This window comes from Acinonyx jubatus, chromosome X, assembly GCF_027475565.1.
Source record: "Acinonyx jubatus isolate Ajub_Pintada_27869175 chromosome X, VMU_Ajub_asm_v1.0, whole genome shotgun sequence".
Classification (NCBI taxonomy): domain Eukaryota; kingdom Metazoa; phylum Chordata; class Mammalia; order Carnivora; family Felidae; genus Acinonyx; species Acinonyx jubatus.
Window position 1 is genome coordinate 68418893 of NC_069389.1, and position 25906 is coordinate 68444798.

Below are 25906 nucleotides of genomic sequence, written 5' to 3' on the forward strand. Positions count from 1 at the left end.
CACCAGATCAGATGTACTATTCTCTTTTGCCTTCTAGAGAAAGACACCTGATACAATGAAGTTAAGTCCACTATGGAAGCAAAGGTAGCCCCTTTAAGACCTGATGTATGGAATGATCAGGAACCCTTGATTCTGACTACTGTGACATCAGGGATCAAAGATCAGGGGGACTGGCTATAGACACAAGTGAATTTTTCTTGTCAAGCTTCACTGAAATCAAACTTTCAAGAGTCATGGTCTTCTTTTTTTGTTTTGTTGTGATTTTTTGTTTTATTTTAAAGAAGATCACAAAAAGAAAGCAGAAAAGGAAAGCCCAAAGACAAAAGAAAGATATTTAAACAACGGAGGAGACATATTGGGTCAGTCTCATTCTTCTTGTTTGTATCAGAGAGTTTTTCTAGATACCTAATCTTTATCTCATCTCTGACATTATTACCAATCCAAGATTCCTTACTCCACCCCCCAGAGGTGGTTGTTAACATGACCTGAAAGTTAGGAATGAGTCATGATGTATATTTCACATATTACTTACTTAATCACTTAATTTTTAATTTTTTTAATGTTTATTTATTTTTGAGAGAGAGGGAGACAGAGCCCGAGCAAGGGAGGGGCAGAGAGAAAGGGAGACATGGAATTTGAAGCAGGCTCCAGGCTCTGAGCTGTCAGCACAGAGCCTGATGCAGGGCTCAAACCCACAAACCGTGAGATCATGACCTGAGCCAAAGTCAGATGCTTAACCAACTGATCCACTCAGGCACCCCACTTAATTTTTTAATAAATCATAAAGTGCACTGTTTTATAGTCTGCATCAAATTTCCCGTGTCAAAATATCTCTACCAAAGTAGCAATGTAAAACAAAATCAATATCCTTGATTTCAATATGGCTCCATCAAAATGACCATGTCAGCAATGTTATGTACCCAACATAACCAGTGTGGTTATAAGAATAGGCTTTGTGTAGATCCAGTATGAATCCAGTTATATGCCTCATATCTGTGTTAAAATGCTGATTTCTTGTTTCAATGCCCATATTACCACAACTTACTCTTTCTAATGCAATTACTCAAAGTGCAGTCTTTAAGTACCAACCATTTATTGATTGATTTGTATGTATTACTTTCTCTCCAAAGCTCTCTGCAGTATGCTGTGCCTGTTTGATATTGAAGCTCTCTATATTCAGAGAGCTGAAAAGTATTCTTTTTCTGCGTTGCTTTTGTCAACTGTGTTTTCTCTGGGTATGTTTTCCACACTATGACAATGGGAAGGGGAATTCATGTATAATCCTTTTGGCTAGAAAGGTCAGTTAGTGCTTAGAGTGGCAGCTGAAATGAATCTTCTATTTGCATTTCCCTTCAGCAAACCATTCTCCATCCTAGACAAATAGATGGTAGATAGATGTTGAGAGATGATAGATAGACAATAGATAGATACATAGATAGATGATAAATAGATAGATAGATAGATAGATAGATAGATAGATATGAGAGACAGACTTGCTAAGTTATTGCTATAAGTAAGCATTTGCCTGTTAGCAATAACTTTGTTTATTGGTCATTTTTAATAATGAAGCCTGGAGATATATTGGCATTTAAATATTTAACATGTAGAATCATTGTGGGCTATTGTGTTTCAAATTTCCTTAAAATCATGGCTAAATTTTTCCTCACTCCCTTAAAAAAATGTATGTGCAGAATCCCTGGAGCTCATCCTGTCAGAGTATCCTTCCTAGAAGTCCTGTATCTCCACCGCCAAAGTTCTCTGGAAGAAATTACAAGTAAGTTCTCTTAAAAAGAAAGTTAAAACATGTAAATACTGAAAAAGAAAGCCCAATCTTATTTGGAAATAATTTTAGTAGAGAGTTTTATGTATTTATTTTTCAGTAGGAGGTGGGGGTGCAGAGAGGAAGAGGCACTGTCAGAGATAACAATGTTTCTAACCAGAAGTATCTGTCGCTGTATTTATACCAGACTAGAAGGTAACTCTTTGACACATTTATTGAGGAAAAAGGCAGTATTGACCAAATTAATCTGCAAGATTTTTAAAATTGTACTTCCTTCATTTATCTAAATATCATAGTAATTTCTCAAACAATCTGAGGAAGAACAGGAAATATTCCCTAACAAAACCCCTAGTTTTAGTGAGAAATTGAATAAAAGGAGAACGATTTTCTTTGTTTTATGAGGATGCCATTATTTTATTATATGTGTTATATCAATCAAAGGTGACTTCTGGATTATTTTATTTATTTGTTTCCTGTAGAGTATAGTAATAACAATCTATTTTATTATAATACTTAACACTATGTATTTTATTTTTTAAAGCATCCTGAAATATTTCATATTTTTTTTTCATTTAAAATAGCTTTATGATTCATGAACACAAAGAGGACAATCCTTTCACCTATCTATCTTATAAATGGGATGGCTCTCTGGGAACAGCTAAACTTGAAAGAAATTATGGGAGAAAGTATGCTTCAACCACATAGTTGAAGCCACTCTTCGTATGTATCATGCATTTCAATCTCTATATGTGGTTATCATCATCATAATTCAAGTAAAAATAACACAATGAATACTAAGACTTTGCTATAGCAAAATGATATGACAATATCAGTTGAGATAAAGATGGAAAGATTAGCTTATAAGACTTGCTATCACAATTATTTCATTTGTAAAATGAGATTAGGAAATATGAGTCAAAGATATAGTGTATTTAATACTCCATATGCATGCATATACTTTATGTATATAAAATATTATGTAAAATATTATATAAAGTATACATGAATCATTAGAAATATGAGTCAAAAGTATAGTATATGTAATACTTCAAATGTATTAATATACTATATATACCTTAGTGAAGCTTGCAATTTTTAGAAAGGAGATTTGATATCACAGGAAGACTAGTTAAATGCTATGAGATTAACTCAGAGGTCAGAACAGTCTTATGTTATTATAATATTAACTTTCAGAATTTACCTGCTATTTTGTGTTTCAAATAACACATTAAATAGTACATTGTTCAAGCTAATGCTGAACACTAGCTAATTGCTTATCTTTAGTTACAAGACGTATTAATAATTAACATAAAGTGCAAACTGTGCTTCTCTGTACAAGTAGAAACAGCAATCAAAATAATAGTGAAATGGATTATCATCTAAAAGTTATTTTTATGGATTTTCTTGAAATGTAATAAATTATAGAAAAATGGGACTAAAAATTCATCAAAAATGAACACCTGGTTTTGTTGACATATTGAAGTGGTTTTTTGAGGAGACGGTTTTAGTTAAGTTGACCACATGACAAAATAACCTTCCCCAAAAAACTCACTGCGGGGAGTGACATCACCAAGATGGCAACATAGGTCTTTCCTGACTTCACTTCCTCTCACAAGAAGAACAACTAATGACTATTTATGAACAAGACACCGTTGAGAGAATCCTAGAACATGGGGCTGAGGTTGAAACACCCGCCAGCACCACAGAGAACAAGACAGACTTCATTAGAAGGGTAAAAGAAGCAGCTACACGGTGACCACATCGTCCCTCCCCTAGGCCAGCATACCACCACTGGGAGACATCTCTCCTGAGTCTCCAGTTCCTCCAGTGGGAAAAAAGATCCTAAGGGGACAACTAGTCCCCAGCACTGTGGGAGTCCCTAATGTGGTGTCATCCCATGAGGGCTACAGTGGAATCTGCAGGGCTCAACCACTGGCAATCTGTGACAGAGAAGGTGGGGGACTTGCAACAACCAATTTACATATCTTGGAAAACTGAGTTCATCTCTGCAGTGTCCAAGTAGTAATTCCAACCAGCAGTTCTGCTCATCTGAAGAAGTTGACGGTACACTTTGTCTAGAGAAGTTTTAGGATGCAGAATTGCCTGATTTGGGTCCTCAATTGAGTTTTTCAGGCCTTAGTGTCTGGTTTGTCCATTCCCAGGAAAACCCCCAACTGGGAGGAGTGTCTCTGGGTCCCATCTGACCATAGGGGCTGGCAAGAGCACATGGAAGCTGTGAGGTCAAGCAATGCTTCTGCTGAGAGGCACGTGGTGGTGATTGCTCCCAAAGAAAAGCCAGTAGCAGGCATGGAGGATTATTCTGCTATGCCCAGGCAGGAGGGTTAATTTATAGCCAAGCCTGAAAGTAGCTCCCAGTCCCTCTGAACTGGAAAGCCTGTTTGTGAAAAATGTAAGGGGCCTGGAAGGGCCCTTTCTTATTCTGCCCAAACGAGGAAACTGAGACACAGCTCCATCCACTGTGGAGAGTGTCTCCCAACCTCATCTGAACAAAATGACTGGAAGTAAGATCTGGTTACACAGGTAACTCAGTAATGCTCTAGCTGAGAGATAGGCAGGCAGAGCCAACAGACTTCAGAGTAAAGCCAGTGGCTCTCTGTGGCCAGGAAACTTGGAGTATGGGTTGGCTTGAGTTAAGACAACAAAGAGCTTTATCAGCTTGAGAGCTGCTTCTTCTGTTGCACCTAGTAAAGAAAACTAATTCACAGCCTCACTTATTGCTGAATATAGTTTTCAGCCTGCCTGACAAGGGAACCTAACCAGAACACATGGGAAGCTGTGTAGCTCATCCAACAGTCTTGCTCACAGTGGCACTTGAACAAAGCATGGCCTGTGGCTTTCCCCAACTGCAGAGCAAAACTAGTGGCCTCACCTGACAAGGGAATTCAGTCACACTCTTGCATGATTGGGGTCCCCAAACAATGAGCCCAGACCCTGCATCCCAACCTGCTTCCCAGCAGGGAAGCTAATTCATAGTCCCGTTTACTACTGAATATAGTACCCAGTTCCAACCATCTAGTAAGCCTGGTCAGTTCCAGCCATCTAGTAAGCCTGACCAGAGAATCAGGGCAACCCCACAGCCCATACTACAGCTTCACTTGAGCAGTGAACCAAGCCAGCAATTCTATACAACTGTTCTCAGCCAGTGGTACACCTCCTTCATTCCTGACCTCAGAGCTTTAACAGCTGCCTCACCTAAAAATAGACCTTAATAGCCATCTCCACCTACCCAAGGACACTACCAGAAGATACCCAGAAATGCAAGCTACACCTAATGGTGAATATCTGCCTCTACCAAAGTAAACTTATAAAGTCTGGAAGAAAACCTCAATTACTCAAATGTACAGATACCAATATAAGGAATCAAAGATAACGAAAAATCAGGTAAATATGACACCACCAGAGGAAACTAATAAGGCTCCAAGTAACTCACTCTAAAGAAAAAGATATTTATGAACTGTCAAAAAATTCAGAATAATCCTCTTAAAGAAGATTAGCAACTAAAAGAACACACAAAATCTAAACAAAATTAAGTGAACAAGACATGAACGAAACAAGAAGTTCAACAAATAGAAACCATAAAATAACCCCAGAAATCTTAGAGTTGAAAAATACAATAGCTGAAATGAAGAGTTCAACAGAGAGCTCCAAAAGCAGATTCAACCATGCAGAAGAATGAATCAACGACTTGAGGATAGGACGTCAGAAATCATTTAGTCAGAGGAGCAAAAAAAAATTATTTTTAATGAAACAGAGTGAAAAAAGCCTATGAGACTTATGCAACATAATGGAAACATACAATATTCACATTATGGGAATTCCAGAAGAAGAGAAATAGAAAAGAACAGAGAGTATATTCAAAGTAATAATCACTGAAACCTTTCTGAACTTGAGGAAAGAAATAGACATCCAGATACATGAGGCCTAAAAGATCCCAAATAGGTTGAACCCAAATAGAACTACATCAAGACACATTATAATCAAATCATCAAAAGTCAAAGAGAAAAAAAAAAAGAATTTTAAAAGCAGAAAGAGAAAAAAGAAAAGTTACATACAAGAAAATCTCCATAAGACTATGGGTAGATTCCTCAACAGAAACATTTCAGGCAGGAGACAATGGGATGACATATTCAAAATATTGAAAGAAAAAAAAAACGTATCAACCAAGAATATTATACCTGGCAAAGCTTTCTTCAGAACTGAAGGACAGATAAAGACTTGCCCAAACAAACAGAAGGTGAAGGAATTTATTGCCACTAGGCCTGCCTAACAAGAAATGCTCAAAGGAGTTCTTTGAGTGGAAATAAAAGATGCTAATTAACATCATGAAAACACAAAAAGTTAGTGTAAAACTCACTCAATGGTAAACATATAGTCAAAGTTAGATTCTGTAATTTGGTAATGGTGGTAAATAATTCACTTACAATTCTAATTTAAAGGTAAAAACAAATGTAGTAAAAATAACTGTAATGACAATAATCTATTATTAGTTACATAAAAAATATGTAAAGTGTAACAGCAGTAACCTAAAATTTGAAGGAGCGGAAATGTAACACTGTAAAGTTTAGGAATTATATTGAAGTTAAGTTGTTATTGGATTAAAAATAGAGTGTTATAATTTAAGATATTTTATGTAAGCCTCATAGCAACTGCAAGGGAAAAATCTGCAGTAATTACACAAAATAATGTGATAAAGATGTCAAATTATACTGATACAAAATATATCAAAATATACACAAAAATACAGCAGAATAAGAAGCCAAAAACCATGAATCTACAAAATACCAGAAAACAATTAACAAAATGACAAAAGTAAGTCCTTACCTATAAACAATACTTTAAACATAACAGGATTAAATTCTCCAATTCAAACACATAGAGTGGCTGCCTACAAGAGGCTCACAGTAGCCTTGAAGACATGCATAGACTTAAAGTGAAAGGATAGAAAAATACATTTCAAGCAAATGGTAACACACACACACACACACACATATATATATATATATATATATATATATATATATATATACATAAAATATACACACACACACATATATAGGATAGTCATACTTATATAAGACAAAATATGCTTTAAAGTAAAAATGGTAAAAAGAGACAAAGAATGTCATTACATAATGATGGAGTCAACCCATCAAGAAGATATAACAATTGCAAATATTTATGTGCCCAACATTAGAACATCTAAATATATAAAGCAAAAAGAAACATAGCTGAAAGGAGAAATAAACAGAAATACAATAATAGTTCAGGACATAATATCCCACTCTCAAAAATAGCACTGCTAGGAATTTACCCAAGGGATACAGGAGTGCTGATGCATAGAGGCACTTGTACCCCAATGTTTATAGCAGCACTTTCAACAATAGCCAAATTATGGAAAGAGCCTAAATGTCCATCAACTGATGAATGGATAAAGAAGTTGTGGTTTATATATACAATGGAATACTACTTGGCAATGAGAATGAATGAAATATAGACTTTTGCAGCAACGTGGATGGAACTGGAGGGTGTTTTGCTAAGTGAAATAAGCCAGGCAGAGTAAGACAGATACCATATGTTTTCACTCTTATGTGGATCCTGAGAAACTTAATAGAAGACCACGGGGGAGGGGAAGGGGGGAAAAGTTACAGAGAGGGAAGGAGCCAAACCATAAGAGACTCTTAAAAGCTGAGAATAAACTGAGGGTTGATGGGGGTGGAAGGGAGGGGAGGGTGGGTGATGGGCATTGAGGAGAGCACCTGTTGGGATGAGCAATGAGTGTTGTATGGAAACCAATTTGACAATAAGTTTCATATTAAAAACTAATAAAAAAATAAATAAATACACTACCCAATCAATAAACAGTGGATTTGAACAAAATTATAGACCAAATGGACCTAACAGATATATACAAAACATTCTATCCAATAACAGCACTGTACACATTGTCTCAATTGCACATGGATCATTTTCTAGGAGACATTATACGTTAGGCCACAAAATAAGTCTTAGCAAATTCAAGACTGAGATCATAACAACTATCTTCCCTGATCACAATCACAGAAAACTAGAAATCAATACCAAGAAGAAAAATGGAAAGTTCACAAATAAATTGAAATTAAACAATACTCTTCTGAACAACCAATGGATCAAAGAAGAAATTAAAGAGGAAATAAGTGGAAAAAATGTATTGAGACAAATGAAAGTGGAAACCAAACATACTAGAATTTACGATTTGCAGCAAAAGCAAGTCTAAGTGGAATGTTTATCAAAATAAATGTCTAAATTTAAAAAAAAAGCAAGAAATATACCAAATAAAAAAAATTAACTGAACACTTTAAGAAACTAGAAAAAGAAGAACGAACTGAGCCCAAAGTTAGCAGAAGGACAAAATAAAGACTAGAGCAGAAATAAATGAAGTTGAGATCAGAGAAACAATAGAAAAGATTACCCAAACTAAGAATTGGTTCTTTGAAAAGGTAAACAAAATTGACAAACTTTTAGTTAGACTAATCAAGGAAAAAAGAGAGAGGACCCAAATCAATAAAATTACAAATGAAAAAGTCATTACAACTGATACCACAGAAATACAAAGGATTATAAGAAGCTACTATGAATAACTACATGCCAACAAAGTAGACAACCTAGAAGAAATGGAACAATTTAGGGGTGCCTGGGTGGCTCAGTCGGCTAAGCAACCGACTTCAGCTCAGGTCATGATCTCACGGTTCATGTGTTTTTGGGGCCCACGTTGGGCTCCATGCTTAGGGCTTGGAGCCTGGAGCATGCCTCAGATTCTGTGTCTCCCTCTCTTTCTCTGCCCCTCCCCTGCTCGTGCCCTATCTCTCTCTCTCTCAAAAATAAACATTTTTTAAAAAATTACAAAACGAAATGGAAAAATTCTTAGAAACATACGACCTACCAAATGAATCAGGAAAAAAAATTAAGAATCTGAATAAACCAACTACTAGTAAGGAGATTGAATCAGTAAGCAAAAATCTCCCAGTGAATGAAAGCCCAGGATCAGAGGCTTCTCTGGTGAAGTTTACCAAACATTTCAGTAAGAATTAACATCAATCCTTCTCAACCTCTTGCAAAAATAAATAGATGAGGGAACACTCTCAAACTCATTTTACAAGGCCAGCCTTATCCTAATTATGCTAATATCCTAATACTTAATATCCAAATCAAAGCCAGAAAAGGACATTACTAGAAATTATAGACCAATATCCTTGATGAATACAGATGCAAGAATTCTCAATAAAATACTAGCAAGGCAAATTAAGCAGCACATTAGAAGGATCATTCACCATGATCGAGTGGGATTTATCCCTAGGGTGCAAGGATGGTTCAGCACATGCCAATCAATCAATGTGATGCATCACATTAATAGAATGAAGGAAAAGGATGATTATCTCAATAGACAGAAAACATTTGACAAAATTCAACATCAGTTCATGATAAAAACACTTAACAAATTAGACATAGAAGGAATATATATCAACATAATAAGGGACATATGGGATAAGCCCACAGCTAACATCATGCTCAATAGTGGGAAATTAAGAGCTTTTCTTCTAAAATCAGGAACTAGACAAGGGGACTTAATGTCACCATTAAAAAAAATCAAATCTAAGTTAGCATATAGTGTAATAATGGTTTCAGGAGTAGAATTTAGTGATTCATTACTTCCATACAACACTCAGTGTTCATCCCAACAAGTGCCCTCCTTAATGCCCATCACCCATTTAGCCCACCCCCCCCCACCTTCCTCCAGCAACCCTCAGTTTGTCCTCTGTATTTAAGAGACTTATGGGAGCGCTTGGGTGGCTCAGTCGGTTGTCTCTGACTTCAGCTAAGGTCATGATCTCATGGTTCATGGGTTTGAGTCCAGATCAGGCTCTGTTCTGACAGCTCAGAGCCTGGATCCTGCTTTAGATTCTGTCTCCCTCTCTCTCTGTGCCTCTCTCTCTCTCTCTCAAAAATAAAATAAACGGGCGCCTGGGTGGCTCAGTCGGTTAAGTGGCCGACTTCGGCTCAGGTCATGATCTCGCGGTCCATGAGTTCGAGCCCCGCGTCGGGCTCTGTGCTGACAGCTCAGAGCCTGGAGCCTGTTTCTGATTCTGTGTCTCCCTCTCTCTGACCCTCCCCCATTCATGCTCTGTCTCTCTCTGTCTCAAAAATAAATAAACGTTAAAAAACAAATCCTTCAGCTTAAAAAAAAATAAAATAAATATTAAAAAAATTTTAAAAAAGAGTCTCATGGTTTGTCTCCCTCTCTGTTTTTATCTTATTTTTCCTTTCTTTCCCCTATGTTCATCTCTTTTGTTTCTTAAATTCCATATATGAGTGAAATCACATGATATTTATCTTTCTCTGCTTGACTTGTCTTACTTAGAATAATACATTCTATTCCCATCCACGTTGTTGCAAATGGCAAGATTTCATTCTTTTTGATTGCCAAGTAGTATTCGTCACATCTTCTTCATCCATTCATCAGTCAATGGACATTTTGGCTCTTTCCATAATTTGGCTATAGTTGCTAGTGCTGCTATAAACAATGGGGTGCATGTGTCCCTTCAAATCTATATTTTTGTATTCTTTGGATAAATACCTAGTAGTAGTGCAATTTCTGGGTCATAGGATAGCTCTGTTTTAATTTTTTGCAGAATCTTTATACTGTTCTCCAGAGTGGCTGCACCAGCTTGTATTCCCACCAACAGTGCAAAAGGGTTCCCCTTTCTCTCTGTCCTCACCAACATCTGCTTTGATTTTCTTTTTCAACATTACTTTGGCTATTCGGGGTCTTTTCTGGTTTCCCATAAATTTCAGATTTTTTTGTTCTATCTCTATGAAGAATGCTGGTGTTATTTTGATAGGGATTGCATTGAATATGTAGATTGCTCTGCATAGTGTCGACATTTTAACAATATTCTTCTGATCCATGAGCATAGAATGTTTTTCCATTTCTTTGTGACTTCTTCAATTTCTTTCATAAGCTTTCTATAGTTTTCTGCATACAGATATTTTACCTCTTTGGTTAGGTTTATTCCTAGGTATTTTTTTGGTTTTCTGTGAAATTGTAAATGGGATTGATTCCTCGATTTTTCTTTCTGCTGCTTCATTATTGGTGTATAGAAATGGAAATGATTTCTGTGCATTGATTTTATATCCTGCAACTTTACTGAATTTCTGTATCAGTTCTAGCAGTTTTTTGGTGGAGTCTGTCAGCTTTTCCATGTAGAGAATCATGCCATCTTCCAAGAGTGAAACTTTGACTTCTTCCTTGCTGATTTGGATGCCTTTTATTTCTTTTTGTTGTCTGATTGCTGAGGCTGGGATTTCCAGTACCATGTTGAACAGACATCCCTGAACTCAGGGAGAAAGCTCTCAGTTTTTCCCCATTGAAGATGATATTGTCTATGGGTCTTTCTTATATGGCCTTTATGGTTTTGCGTATGTTCCTTCTATCCCTACTTTCTTGAGGGTTTTTATCAAGAAAGATACTGTATTTTGTCAAATGCTATTTCTGCGTCTATTGAGAGGATCATATGGTTCTTATCCTTTATTTATTAATGTGATATATCACTTTGATTTATTTGTGGATATTGAACCACTCCTGCATCCCAGGAATGAACCCCACTCGATTGTGGTGAACACTTCTTTTAATGTATTGTTGGATTATCACTCTCGCCATTTTTATCCAACATAGTAATGGAAATCTAGCTAGAGCAATCAGAGAAGAAAAAGAAATTAAAACATCAAAATTGGAAAGGACCATTAAAATTGTTTCTATTTACTGATGAAATTATTTTATATATAGATAATCCTAAAGAATCAACCAAAAAGACTTAGAAATTATCAACGGATTCAGAAAAGTTGCAGGATACAAAATTAATATACAAACATCAATAGCATTTCTATACACTAACAGGAAATTTTCTGAAAAAAAAAAAAAAAGAAAATGATCCCGTTTACAATAACATCAAAAACAATAAAATCCTTAGGAATAAATTTAACCAAGGAGGTGAAAGATCTGTACTCTGAACACCATAAGGGATTAATAAAAGAGACTGGAGAAGACATAAATAAATGGAAAGGTATTCTATATTCGTGGATTGGGATAATTAATATTGTTAAAATATCTATCATATCAAAAGCCATCTGTATATTCAATGCATTCCCTACCAAGATTCCAATGGTATTTTTCACGAAAAAAAAAAAAAAAACCTCCTAAAATTTATATGGAAACACAAAAGACCCCAAATAGCCAAAGAAATCCTGAGAAAGAAGAACAAAGCAGGAGGCATCATACTTCCTGATTTCAAGCTATATTATAAAGCTATAATGATTAAAACAGTAAGGTACTGGCATAAAAACAAATGGACCAGCAGAAAACAATCAAGAGGACACAAATAAAACCAAGCATATACCATCAGCTAATATTTGACAAGGGAACCAAGAATACTTAATGAAGAAAAGGCAGTATCTTCAATAAATGGTTCTGAAAACATTGGATATTTACATATTAAAAAATGAAGCTTGACCCCTATCTTACACCACTCACAAAAACAAACTTAAAATGGATTAAAGACTTAAATGTAAGAACTGAAGGGGTGCCTGGGTGGCTCAGTTGGTTAAGCATCTGATTCTTGATTTCAGGCTCAGGTCATGATCTCATGGTTTGTGAGATCCAGGCCCCATCAGGCTCTGTGCTGACAGCATGGCGTCTGCTTGGGATTCTCTCTCTGCCCCTCCCTTGATTCTTTTAACGTAAGACCTAATCTCTGCCCCTCCCTTGATTCTTTTATATTTATTTTTGGTTTTTTTAATAATATAAATATATAAATAAATATATATATATATACAGTCAAATTGGTTTACATACAACACCCAGTGCTCATTCAAGTGCCTTCTTCCATGTACATCAACCATTTTCCCCTCTACCCCACCCCCATCAGCCCTCAGTTTGTGCTCAGTCCTTAAGAGTCTCTAAATCACTGGGCTTGAAACAGGCATAGAAGAGAGCAGAGACTCTATTACTGCAGAGACCAAGGAAGTAAAAAATAGTCATGATGAATTAAAAAAATGCTATAAATGATGTGCAAAATAAAATGGAAGCAGCCACAGTGCAGATTCTTTCAAAATAAGACCTAAAACACAAGCAACAAAATCAAAAGTCAACAATTGGGGCTACATCAATCTACAAAGCTTCTGCACAGTAAAAGAAACCATAACCAAAGTGAAAAGACAACTTATGGAATGGGATAAAATATTTTAAACCATATATCTGGCAAGAGGTTAACATCTAAAATATATAAAGAACAAATACAACTCAATAGAAAAAAAGAAAAAACCAAATAATCCAAAATGAGCAAAGAAGCAGAATAGACATTTTTTCCAAAGAAGATATACAAATGCCCAACATGTACATGAAAAGATGCTCAACATCAGTAGTCATCAAAGAAATGAGAATTAAAACCATAAGGAGATATCATCACATTTCTGTTATAATGGCCATCATTAAAAAGACAAGAAATAACAAATGCTGGTGTGGATGTGGAGAAAATGGAACCCCTGTGCATTGTTGGTGGGATTATAAACTGGTACAGCCAGTACAGAAAACAGTAAGGAGGCTCCTCTAAACAAACAAACAAACAAACAAACAAACAAATAGAGGAGAAAGAAAGAAAGAGAGAAAGAAAGAGAGAAAGAAAGAAAGAAAGAAAGAAAGAAAGAAAGAAAGAAAGAAAGAAGCTATGAGATGATCTAGCAATTTCACTTCTGGGAATATATTCAAAGGAAATGAAAACACTAACTCAAAAAGATATCTGCATTACCATGTTCACAGCAGCATTATTTGCAGTAGCCAAGACATGGAAACAACATAAGTGTCCATCCATAGATGAATGGATAAAGAAGCTGTGGTATGGGGCGCCTGGATGGCTCAATTGGTTAAGCGCCCACCTTTGGCTCTGGTCATGATCTCACGGTTCATGGGTTCGAGCCTTGCATCAGGCTCTGTGCTGACAGCTCAGAGCCTGGAGCCTGTTTCAGATTTTGTGTCTCCCTCTGTCTCTATCCCTCCCCCACTCACCCTCTGTCTCCCTCTGTCTCAAAAATAAATGAACATTAAAAAAAAAAGAAGTTGTGGTATATGTATCCAAAAGGAATATTCAGCCATTAAAAAAATGAGGAAATCCTATCATTTGCAACAACATGGATGGACCTTTCAGGCATTGTGCTAAGTGAAATAAGTGAGACAGGGAAAAACAAATATTGTATGATCTCATTTATATGTGGAATCTAATAGAGGTTGGGGTGAGGGGAGGAGGAACAGGAGGAAGGTGGTCAAAACGTACAAACTTCCAGTCATAAGATGAATGAGTATTAGGTGTGTTAATGTAAAACATGATTACTATAGTTAATACTACTGTGTGATATATAGGAAAGTTGTTAATAGAGTAAATCCTAAGAATTCTCACCACAAAGATACTTTTTACCTTTTTATTGTATCTATAAGAGATGATGAATGTTAACTAAACCTGTTGTGGTAATAATTTAACGATATATGTGAATCAAACCATCATGCTGTACACCTTAAATTTATACAGGGATGTAAGTCAATTGTTTCTCAATAAAACTGGGAAAAAATCTGATGAGTGGCATCAGAGAGGTAAATTAAGGAAATGCAAAAATGGAATTTTAAAGATGTTAATTGTGCAAAATACAGACAAAATGCTGGATGTGTGATAGAATAAAAACTGATTTTTGTAATTTGCTCAGCACATATTACATAGGTGGTACCATCTATGCGGACCAGTGATTCTGGAAGATAGTACTGGGAAGAACCTGGGAACATTTAAAGGACATGTGAAATCAGTTAGAAAGAGGAGGAAATAAGAGAGTGGTACTGAACTTATTGTGGGTCATTATATGTGGAAATCCAAGAAGAGAAAGTCTAAGTAATAAAAGAGGAAAGACTGATATTGAGACTATAGAGGGAAAACTGGCTGAGTTTGAATGCAAGTAGCTTCAGAATTAGTTTTGATATGTAGATTAGTTTTGTTGCTGCAAATTACCACAGACTTATCAGCTTAAAACAGCATACATTCATTATGTCACAGTTTATGTGGGTCCAGAGTCTGGATATGACTTATCTGAGCACTCTGCTTAGGGTCTTACACAAGGCTGCGATTAAAGCATTAGGTGGGCTTAATTCTCATTTGGAGTTTGGGTTGTCTTGCAAGTTCACATGGTTGTTGGCAGAATCCAGTTCCTTGCAGGTGTAGAATTTAGGTAGTCTCCTCTCACCCCATTTCTTTCCTTGCTGTCTGTCAGCTAGGGAGTTGCTATTAGTTCCTAGATATCATTTACAGTTGCCATGTGGACCTCTGACAGACCATCTCACAACATTGTAGTTTTCATCAAGGCTGGTGGAAGAATCTCTAGGTCCATTGTTCCATGAGGGTGATAGAGGCTGAGACACTGATCCTTGTCTCACGGAGTCAAAGAATGAATCTCCCGGACAACAGAGAGTGAGCAAAACGATAGAGTTTATTGAGGGAAAGCATAAAGCTCTCAAGTCTGAGAGGAGTTCCTACTGGGTTGCCATGGAGGAGTTTTGTCCCTGAATGGGACCTTATTAGAAAGTTTCTGAGACTCCACTCATGGCACCTATCCCAGGAAGGTCTGGAATAAATTTATCGGTTTTTTTCCCCCAAAACTCCCCACCACTTCTTCAGCTTCCCACTTGAAGCTACAGCTTTCCTCCTCCTCCCAGAGGGTCCCTTATGTCTCTGGGCCTAATGTTAACCCTTTCCCTACTCACCATTATGCTAGGACAGAGTCTTATACAACAAAACCTATTCAAGGAAGTAACGATCCCATTTATATCCCCTCACATTTTCTCCACATTTTGTTGGCTAGAAGAAAGTCACAGGTTCTGCTCACACTCAAGAGTAGGAGGTAATGCAAGGGACATGACCCATTGGGGGGGATCATTCATTAAGGTGTGAACAGATAAATAGCATGTTAGCCATTCAAAGGGACTAAAGTGGTACTAAATGAAATAGCTCAGCTTTTTACTTTAAGGCAAGATGAACAGGAAAAAAGTATACATATGGTGACCATTCAAGGTTATGAAATTAGAGAAATCTTGGGACAGATAATCTTTTAAAACTTAGTGACGTTAACTGAGTAACATGACATTTTTCATTCATTCAACCAAGTGGTTGTCCATGTTGTGTCAGGCATTGTTGTTGTAGTTAAACAATGATAAAAGTTACTATGCCTGTTCCATGGATCTATAAAATAGTAGGGGAAACAGACATTAAGCAGGTAAACACATATAGAATTACAAATTGCAGACTCAGGGGGAAGATGGCCATGTAGGAGGACACCAGGCTCACCTCGTCCTCTGACTGCTTGGATTCCACCCACATCTGCCTAAATAACCCAGAAAACCACCAGAAGACTAGCAGAATGGACTCTCTGGAGCCAAGCATAGACAAAATGCACACGGAAGATGGTAGGAAGAGTGGAGAGGCGGTGTGTGCTACACGGACTGGCAGGAGGGAGCCGGGGTGGTGGAGGGGCAGCCCGCCCAGCAAGGCAGAGCCCCACACTCTGATTTGCAAAAGCGGAGGGGCCTGGACTCTGTGAGTTCTGACAGACAATGGGACTTAACATCTGGAATGTTAAAAGTCAACAGCTCTGCTCTCAGAGAGTGGGGAGGGTGAGAGGACGCGGGAAGGGAGAGTTGTTGAGTCCTGGTAGACAGAGCTCAACTCCGAGGGGAACAAAGGTGTTGGCATGCACCATCTTGCTCTCCCATCCCATAGCTGAAATTCCAAAGGGAACCAGTTCACATCAACGAACTTATCTTGTACGCACAAACACCCTATGCCGTGCTCCTGTGGAGCCATCCCTCCAATGGGTCTGCCTCCCTCCTGGTGCTTCAGGGCCCCTCCAGCAGCGGACCTCCAAAGTCAAATCGAGATAAGCCTGCCCCTCCCACCCCTGTGTACCTTGAGAATCCACCCCGGCTAATAGCCAGATCCCATCAAAGCATTACCACAAGCCTGGCAGTGTGCAAGTAGCCCAGACAGGGGCCACACCACTCCACAGTGAGTCCTGCCCCTGGGAGAAGAGAAGATAAGGTACACACCAGTCTGACTGTGGCCCCAGCTGTGGGCTGGGGGCAGACATTGGGTCTGACTGTGGCCCCTCCCACCAACACAAATTACTCCAGACTGCACAGAGGAAGTGCCCTGCAGTTCAGAGCTACTGCAGGGACTACCCAAAATGACTAAATTGAAGAACTCTCCTCAAAAGAAACTCTAGGAAATAGCAACAGCTAACAAACTCATCAAAAAATGATTTTTAAATCATTTTTAAATATAACAGAAAAAGAATTTAGAATAATAGTCATAAAATTAATCACTGGGCTTGAAAAAAAGCATACAGGACAGAAAGAATCTATTGCTACAGAGATCAAAGGACTAAGTAATTGTCATGAGGAGCTAAAAAAGGCTAAAAAAAAAGGTGCAAAATAAAATGGAGGTGGCCATAGCACAGATTGCAGAGGCAGAGGAGAGAATAGTGAATTAGAAGATAAAATTATGGAAAAAGAGGAAGCTGAGAAAAAGAGAGATAAAAAAAATCCAGGCATATGAGGGGAGAATTAGAGAATTAAGTGATGCAATCAAACAGAACAATACCCGTATCGCAGGAATTCCAGAAGAAGAAGAAGAAGAGAGAGAAAGGGGTTGAAGGTGAATTTGAACAAATTATAGCTGAGAACTTCCCTGACCTAGGGAAGGCAAAAGGCATTGAAATCCAAGAGGCACAGAGAACTCCCTTCAGATGTAACCTGAATCAATCTTCTGCATGACATATCATAGTGAAACTGGCAAAATGCAAGGATAAAGAGAAAATTCTGAAAGCAACTAGGGATAAACAGGCTCTAACTTACAAAGAGAGACCCATAGGAGTAGTGGCAGACCTATCTACTGAAACTTGGCAGGCCAGAAAGGAATGGCAGGAAATCTTCAATGTGATGAACAGAAAAAACATGTGGCTGAGAATCCTCTATCCAGAAAGTCTGTCATTCAGAATAGAAGGAGAGAGAAAGGTTTTCCCAAACAAACAAAAACTGAAGAAATTTAACACCACTAAACCAGCCCTATAAGAGATCCTAAGGGTGATTCTGTGAGTGAAATGTTTCAAGGACCACAAAGTATCAGAGACATCACTATAAGCATGAAACCTACAGACATCAGAATGACTAAACCCATATCTTTCAATAATAAATGTAAATGGACTGAATGTAAATGAATAAATGCTCCAAACAAAAGACACAGGATATCACAATGGATAAAAAAACAAGACTCATCTATTTGCTTTCTAAAGAGACTCATTTTAGACCTGAGGACATCTTCAGATTGAAAGTGAGGGGATGGAGAACTATCTATAATGCTACTGGAGGCAAAAGAAAGCTGGAGTTGCCATATTTATATCAGAAAAACTAGACTTTAATTTAAAGGCTGTAACAAGAGATGAAGAAGGGCATTATATAATAATTACAGGGTCTATCCATCAGGAAGAGCTAACAAGTATAAATGTCGATGCGCCGAAAACGGGAGCCCTCAAATATATAAAACAATCACAAACATAAGCAACCTTATTGATAAGAATGTGGTAATTGCAGGGGACTTTAATTCCCCACTTACAACAATGGATAGATGATCTAGACACAGGGTCAATAAAGAAACAAGGGCCCTGAATGATACATTGGATCAGAAGGACTTGACAGACATATTTAGAACTCTGCATCCCAAAGCAACAGAATATACTTTCTTCTCGAGTGCATATGGAACGTTCTCCAAGGTAGATCACATACTGGGTCACAAAACAGCCCTTCATAAGTATACAATAATTGGGATCCTACCATGCACACATTCAGACCACAATGCTATGAAGCTTGAAATTAACCACAGGAAAAAGTCTGGAAAACCTCCAAAAGCACGGAGGTTAAAGAACACCCTACTAAAGAATGAATGGGTCAACCGGGCAATTAGAGAAGAAATTAAAAAATATATGGAAACATATAAAAGTGAAAATGAAAATACAACAATCCAAACGCTTTGGGATGCAGCGAAGGCATTCCTGAGAGGAAAACACATTGCAATCCGGGCCTATCTCAAGAAACAAGAAAAATTCCAAATACAAAATCTAACAGCACACCTAAAGGAAAGAGAAGCAGAACAGCAAATACACCCCAAACCCAGCAGAAGGAGAGTAATAATAAAGATCAGAGCAGAAACAAACAATATAGAATCTAAAAAAAACTGTAAAGCAGATCAATGAAACCAAGAGTTGGTTTTTTGAAAAGATAAACAAAATTCACAAACCTCTAGCCAGGGTTCTCAAAAATAAAAGGGAAATGACCCAAATAGATAAAATCATGAATGAACATGGAATTATGACAACCAATCCCTCAGAAATACAAGCAATTATCAAGGAATACTAGTAAAAATTATATGCCAGCAAACTGGACAACCTGGAAGAAATCGAAAAATTCCTAAGCACCTACACTCCAACAGGAAGAAATAGAAAACTTGAACAGACCCTGAACCAGCAAAGAAATTGAATCAGTTATCAAATATCTCCCAATGAATAAGAGTCCAGAACCAGGTGGCTTCCATGGGGAATTCTACCAGACATTTAAAGCAGAGATAATACTTATCCTTCACAAGCTGTTCCAAAAAACAGAAAGGGAAGGGAAACTTCCAGACTCATTCAATGATGTCAGCATCAATTTTATTCCCAAACCAGAGAGAAACCCGGCAAAAAAAGAGAACTACAGTCCAATATCCCTGATGAATATGGATGAAAAATTCTCAAGAAGATACTAGTGGATCGAATTCAACAGCATATAAAAAGTATTATTCACCATGATCAAGTGGGTTTCATTCCTGGGCTGCAGGGCTGGTTCAATATTCGTAAATCAGTCAATGCGATACATCACATTAATAAAAGAAAAGAACCATATGATCCTGTCAATGGATGCAGAAACAGCATTTGACAAAATTCAGCATCCTTTCTTGATGAAAACACTCAAGAAATTCGGGATAGAACGAACATACTTAAACATCATAAAAGTCATTTATGAAAAGCCCACAGCTAATATCATCCTCAATGGGTAGAAACTGAGAGCTTTCCCCATGAGATCAGGAAGGTGACAAGGATGTCCACTCTCACCACTATTGTTTAACATAGTATTGGAAGTCCTAGTATCAGCAATCAGACAACAAAAGGAAATCAAAGGCACCGAAATTGGCAAAGATGAAGTCAAACTTTCACTTTTTGCAGACGACATGATAATCTAAATGGAAAACTTGGCAAACTCCACCAAACTCTGCTAGCACTGATACATGAATTCAGCAAAGTCACAGGGTACTAAATTAACGTACAGAAATAGGTTGCATTTTTAGACACCAACAATGAAGCAACAGAAAGAGAAATAAAGACATTGATCATTCACAATTGCAGCAAGAAGCATAAAATACCTAGGAATAAACCTAACCAAAGATGTAGGACATCTATATGCTGAAAACTATAGAAAGCTTATGAAGGAAATTGAAGAAGATGCAAAGGAATGGAAAAACATTCCATGCTCACAGATTGGAAGAATAAATATTGTTAAAATGTCAATACTACCTAAAGCTATCCACACATTCAATGTAATCCCAATCAAAATGGCACCAGCATTCTTCTCGAAAGTAGAACAAACAATCCTAAAATTTGTATGGAATCACAAAAGACCCCAAATAACCAAAATAATATTGAAGAAGACCAAAGCGAGAGGTATCAATCCCAGACTTTAGCCTCTACTACAAAGCTTTAATCATCAAGACACTATGGTATTGGCACAAAAACAGACACATAGACCAATGGACTAGAATAGACACTACAAAATTGGACCCACAAAAGTATGGCCAACTAATTTTTGACAAAGCAGGAAAGAATATCCAATGGAAAAAAAAGACAGTCTCTTTAACAAATGTTGCTGGGAGAACTGGACAGCAACATGCAGAAGAATGAAACTAGAACACTTTCTTACACCATTCACAAAAATAAACTCAAAATGGGTGAAGCACCTAAATGTGAGACAGGAAACCATCAAAACCCTAGAGGAGAAAGCAGGAAAAAACCTCTCTGACCTCAGCCGCAGCAATTTCTTACCTGACACATCTCCAAAGACAAGGGAAGCAAAAGCAAAAATGAACTATTGGGACCTCATGAAGATAAAAAGCTTCTGCACTGAAAATGAAATAGTCAACAAAACTAAAAGGGAACTGATGGAATGGGAAAAGATATTTGCAATTGACATATTGGACAAAGGCAAGAACTCACCAAACTCCACACCCAAAAAACAAACAATCCAGTGAAGAAATGGGCAGAAGACATGAATAGACACTTCTCTAAAAAAGACATCCAGATGGCCAACAGGCACATGAAAAAATGCTGAAAGTCACTCCTCATCAGGGAAATAGAAATCAAAACCACACTCAGATACCACTTAACGCCAGTCAGAGTGGCTAAAATGAACAAATCAGGAGACTATAGATGCTGGAGAGGGTGTGGAGAAATGGGAACCCTCTTGCACTGTTGGTGGGATTGCAAACTGGTGCAGCTGCTCTGGGAACATTGTGGAGGTTCCTCAAAAAATTAAAAATAGATCTACCCTATGACCCAGCAATAGCACTGCTAGGAATTTACCCAAGGGATACAGGAGTGCTGACGCATAGGGGCCCTTATTCCCCAATGTTTATAGCAGCACTTTCACCAATTGCCAAATTATGGAAAGAGCCTAACTGTCCATCAACTGAAGAATGGATAAAGAAATTGTGGTTTATATATACAATGGAATACTCCGTGGCAATGAGAAAGAATGAAATATGGCCTTTTGTAGCCACGTGGAAGGAACTGAAGAGTGTTCTGCTAACTGAAATAAGTCATACAGAGAAAGACAGATACCGTATGTTTTCACTCTTATGTGGATCCTGAAAAATCTTAGCAGAAGACCATGGGGGAGGGGAGGGGAAAAAAAGTTAGAGAGGGAGGGAGCCAAACCATAAGAGACTCTTAAAAACTTCAAAAAAAACTGAGGGTTGATGGGGAATGGGAGGGCGGGGATGGTGGTTGATGGGCATTGAGGAGGGCACCTGTTGGGATGAGCACTGCGTGTTGTATGGAAACCAATTTGACAATAAATTTCATATTAAAAAAAAGAATTACAAATTGCAATAAGCGCTATGAAGGAATAGCTCAGAGAATAGTGACAGAAAATAATTAAGCTGGTGCAATCACCTTCAGTGCAGTGTGTATTATCAACATTGCTCTTAAGTATAGCCAATAAAAGAAAATCAATAAAATACAAGAGGTGAACAAGAGACTTAAAAGGGGGAAAATGGGCCAAAGCTCCTTTTCATGGCTTCTTCAGTAAAATAATAGTAGCAATAATTTCTGAGAAGTAGGGGCAGAATTAGAAGTAGAGGAGGCAAGGTTAGAGAAACAGTTGAGGTGAAGTTGATTTTGATAAGGCTAGAAGATAGTGCATCAGACAAGAAAGAATGTGCCCAGAGCTCTTTAGGAAATAGTTGAGGGAAAATTTCATCTGAGTTTCTTTTGACAGCTTGAACTTATTTTTTTCTTAAGAAATCTATCATTACAGATGTGGTATATATATACACAATGGATTGTTACTCAGCCATAAAAAATAATGAAATCTTGCCATTTGCAATGAGATAGATGGAGCTAGAGAGTATTATGTTAAGTGAAATAAGTTGAAGAAAGACAAATACCATATGATTTCATTTATATGTGGAATTTAAGAAACACAGCAAATGAGCATAGGGAGAAAAAAAAGAGAGGCAAGACAAGAAACAGACTCTTAACTATAGAGAACAAACTGATGGTTATCAGAGGGGAGGTAGATGGGGAGATGGGTTGAATAGGTTACGGGGATTTAGGAGTTCACTTGTGATAAGCACCAGGGTGTTGTAGGGGAGTGTTGAATAACTAGTACACCTGAAACTCATATTACACCGTATGTTAACTAACTGGAATTTTAATAAAAATCTTTTAAGAAAGTGGGACACCTGGGTGCCTTAGTCGTTTAAGTGTCCAACTTTGGCTCAGATCATGTGATCTTAGGGTTCACAAGTTTGAGCTCCATTTTGGGCTCTGTGCTGACAGTTCAGAGCCTGGAGCCTGCTTCAGATTCTGTGTCTCCCCCTCTTTCTGCCCCTCCCCGTTCACAATCTGTCTCTATCTCTCTCTCAAAAATAATAAATAAACATTAAAGAATCTTTTTAAAAAATTTTTAAAAAGATCTCTCATTGCACTATGATTTAATGGACACTTGAAAAGCAAACTAAACATTCCCTTAAACGATATTATTAAAAGTGTTCTCATTGAGTATACCTGTAATTCCGTATTTGTCAAACCTAAATGTCTATTGTTAAGACTCTACCTAACCTGATGTGTCTCTTGGCATTTGATACTCACTGCTTCCTGAACTTTTCCTTCGACTGCCTGGACACCACTGTCCTGGTTGTCTGCATACCTCTCTATTACTCCCCAAATTCACTCTCAGACACCTTTAACTCTGTCCAAACTTAAATGGTGGTATTTTTCAGGGTTCCATCTTACTGGTGATTTCAAGTAATTTCAACCCATAAAAGTCTCTCTAGATATATACCAGTGATTTTAATAGTTTACAAGATATTTGTACATTTTTATTTCTAGCAGGCCTCTTAAAAACCTAAGTCGTTATCTCTTCACTCTATCCTGTTCCTCCTCTCCAGTATTCTGTACCTCAGTGAGTGTTGTCATTTTTCCATTTTTCTATAACAAGTCTGTGAACACCAGAAGACTCTCTTCACTCCCTTACTGCCCTCCCTAAATCTAATCATGCACAAAGCCATATGGATTATTTTATCCTAAATCTAGGATGACTAAATCATCGCAGTTTGTTTGGGACAGTTTTTGTTTTAAAACTGAAAGTCCTACAGGAACTCCCTCAATCCTGGAAAAACCCATTCACTCTGCCATTGACTTAATTTAAGTCTTGATCTTGTCCCTACTCAATTATTGCTAACTAATTTCCCTAACATTTGTCTCTCCCTTTCAGACTTAACTGTCACACTGCTGTCAAAGTTATCATCCTAAAGCTAAATACGATCTTATTGTGATCCAGTTTAAAATATCATACACAATTCTTATTGCCTACAGATTTACTTCAAAATATAAAAGTCCTTAATATTTTAACCTCCCTCATCTCTCTAGCTCTCCAGCTTCATCTCCTGCTGATCCTGGGCTTGTGCCCTATGTATCAGCCATGTCAAATGTATGGTTTTCCAAGTATATGGTTCTCAAGCATTTATGGATCCATGACTGGGAAACTTTCAGTCATCTTAAAATATCTACTTTAAACATCACATTCTTCCTGAAGCCTTTCCCAAATCTCTAAGCAGAGGTAGTGCTCTGTCATCTGCCCTCCCAACAGCTGTTATTGCCTTCATTCTTGTACTAAGGTATAATGTTATAATTATTTATTATAATTACTTAAATATTTTTATGTATTTATTTATCTTTGGATCATTCTTTTAGAAATGGAGAATGTGATCAGTACTGTTTTTCTTTTAAAAAAAAATTAAAAATGTTTATTTACTTTTGAGTGAGAGCATGCATGGGGGAGGGGCAGAGAGAGACAGAGACACAGAATCCAAAGCAGGCTCCAGGTTTTGAGCAGTCAGTGCAGAGCCCGACGTGGAGCTTGAACCCACGAACCGTGAGATCATGACCTGAGCCACAGTCAGACGCTCAATCAACTGAACCACCCAGATGTCCCAGTACTATGTTTTTCAAAAAAAAATATAGAGAACTGTAAAAATAAAGACCTTCAGTGTTCATACTTTCTCAAATCTATTTTTAAGTGATATTTCAAAATGCTCATGAACATGTTTTATCTGGGTCTCTGCAATAGAAAAGTGACTCTGTGAGTGTAGAATTTTAATTGTCAAAAAGTAACATATCAACTACACTGAAATAAAAAAAAAATTAAGTAACATGTTATGCTGAAAAAATGAAGTTTTAGCATGAAACCCTATCATAAAACAATTCTATAGCAGTGACAAAAGTCTGGTTAGTATGACATAAACAATATTGCTATAATAACATGATGTGAAAACACTAATGATGTAATTTAACATTTGTTCAAATAATCATACACTAAGAGAAAAGTGGAATACTTTGTAAAAGCAACAAATTTAATTTTGCAGTTTTACAGTACTAACAGTCATCACTGTGCAAGATCAGCGTGTGAAGTATTATAACTTTTGAAAAGTAGAGATATTTGTTTTTTTATGTAAATTTGTTCCTGTAATGTTTGTTTCTTACTTTAGTAGAGATTCTGGATTGTACAATATTTAAACTTGTCTGGAGCAACTGTATTACAACTACAGTATTTAATGGTTATTTAAAAATAGCCAACAATTCATTTGCTAAAATAAACTATTTTTGTATGTTGTTTTAAATCAGTACAATTTATAATGGTGATTAAATAGGTTTTTAAAATGACTCAGATATTATATGACCAATTTTCTAATACATAAGTGTATCTAAACAAGAATAGAAATTTTATTAAATGCCATTTAATTACAATTGATATTTTTTAACTTCCTTGCAGAGTTTTTCCACACCAGAGGTCCCAAAGTCAAGCTACATTCAAAAAGATAAACAACAAATTGGATACCCAAGTTCTGAAGAGCCAGAAATCCTTTATAGGGTAGGACATATGCAGATGAAACCCAACTATTAAAAAATCTCCTGCAGAAAAAAATGTTTATATATATTTATACACACATATATATGATTATTAAAAATCATACTCATAATACTTTAAGAAAACACTATGAGTATGACTCTGCTGTCAATTATACTTTGCCTTTATTTCTGTATTTATGCTATTAATTCTTATCTCTTTATACCTTTAACTTTTCATTCCCCCCACCCTATGACTACAGAGCAAAATTTTGA

The 25906-nt window shown here is 37.0% G+C and overlaps 1 long non-coding RNA gene across 1 annotated transcript; it reads left to right on the forward strand.

The window, feature by feature from the left end:
- Positions 1 to 204: 204 nt before the first annotated feature.
- LOC128311411 (uncharacterized) lies at positions 205 to 25906 on the forward strand. Its single transcript, XR_008289791.1, has 4 exons — positions 205 to 359; positions 1692 to 1774; positions 2362 to 2500; positions 25557 to 25906. It is a non-coding gene; the product is annotated as an uncharacterized LOC128311411 (long non-coding RNA).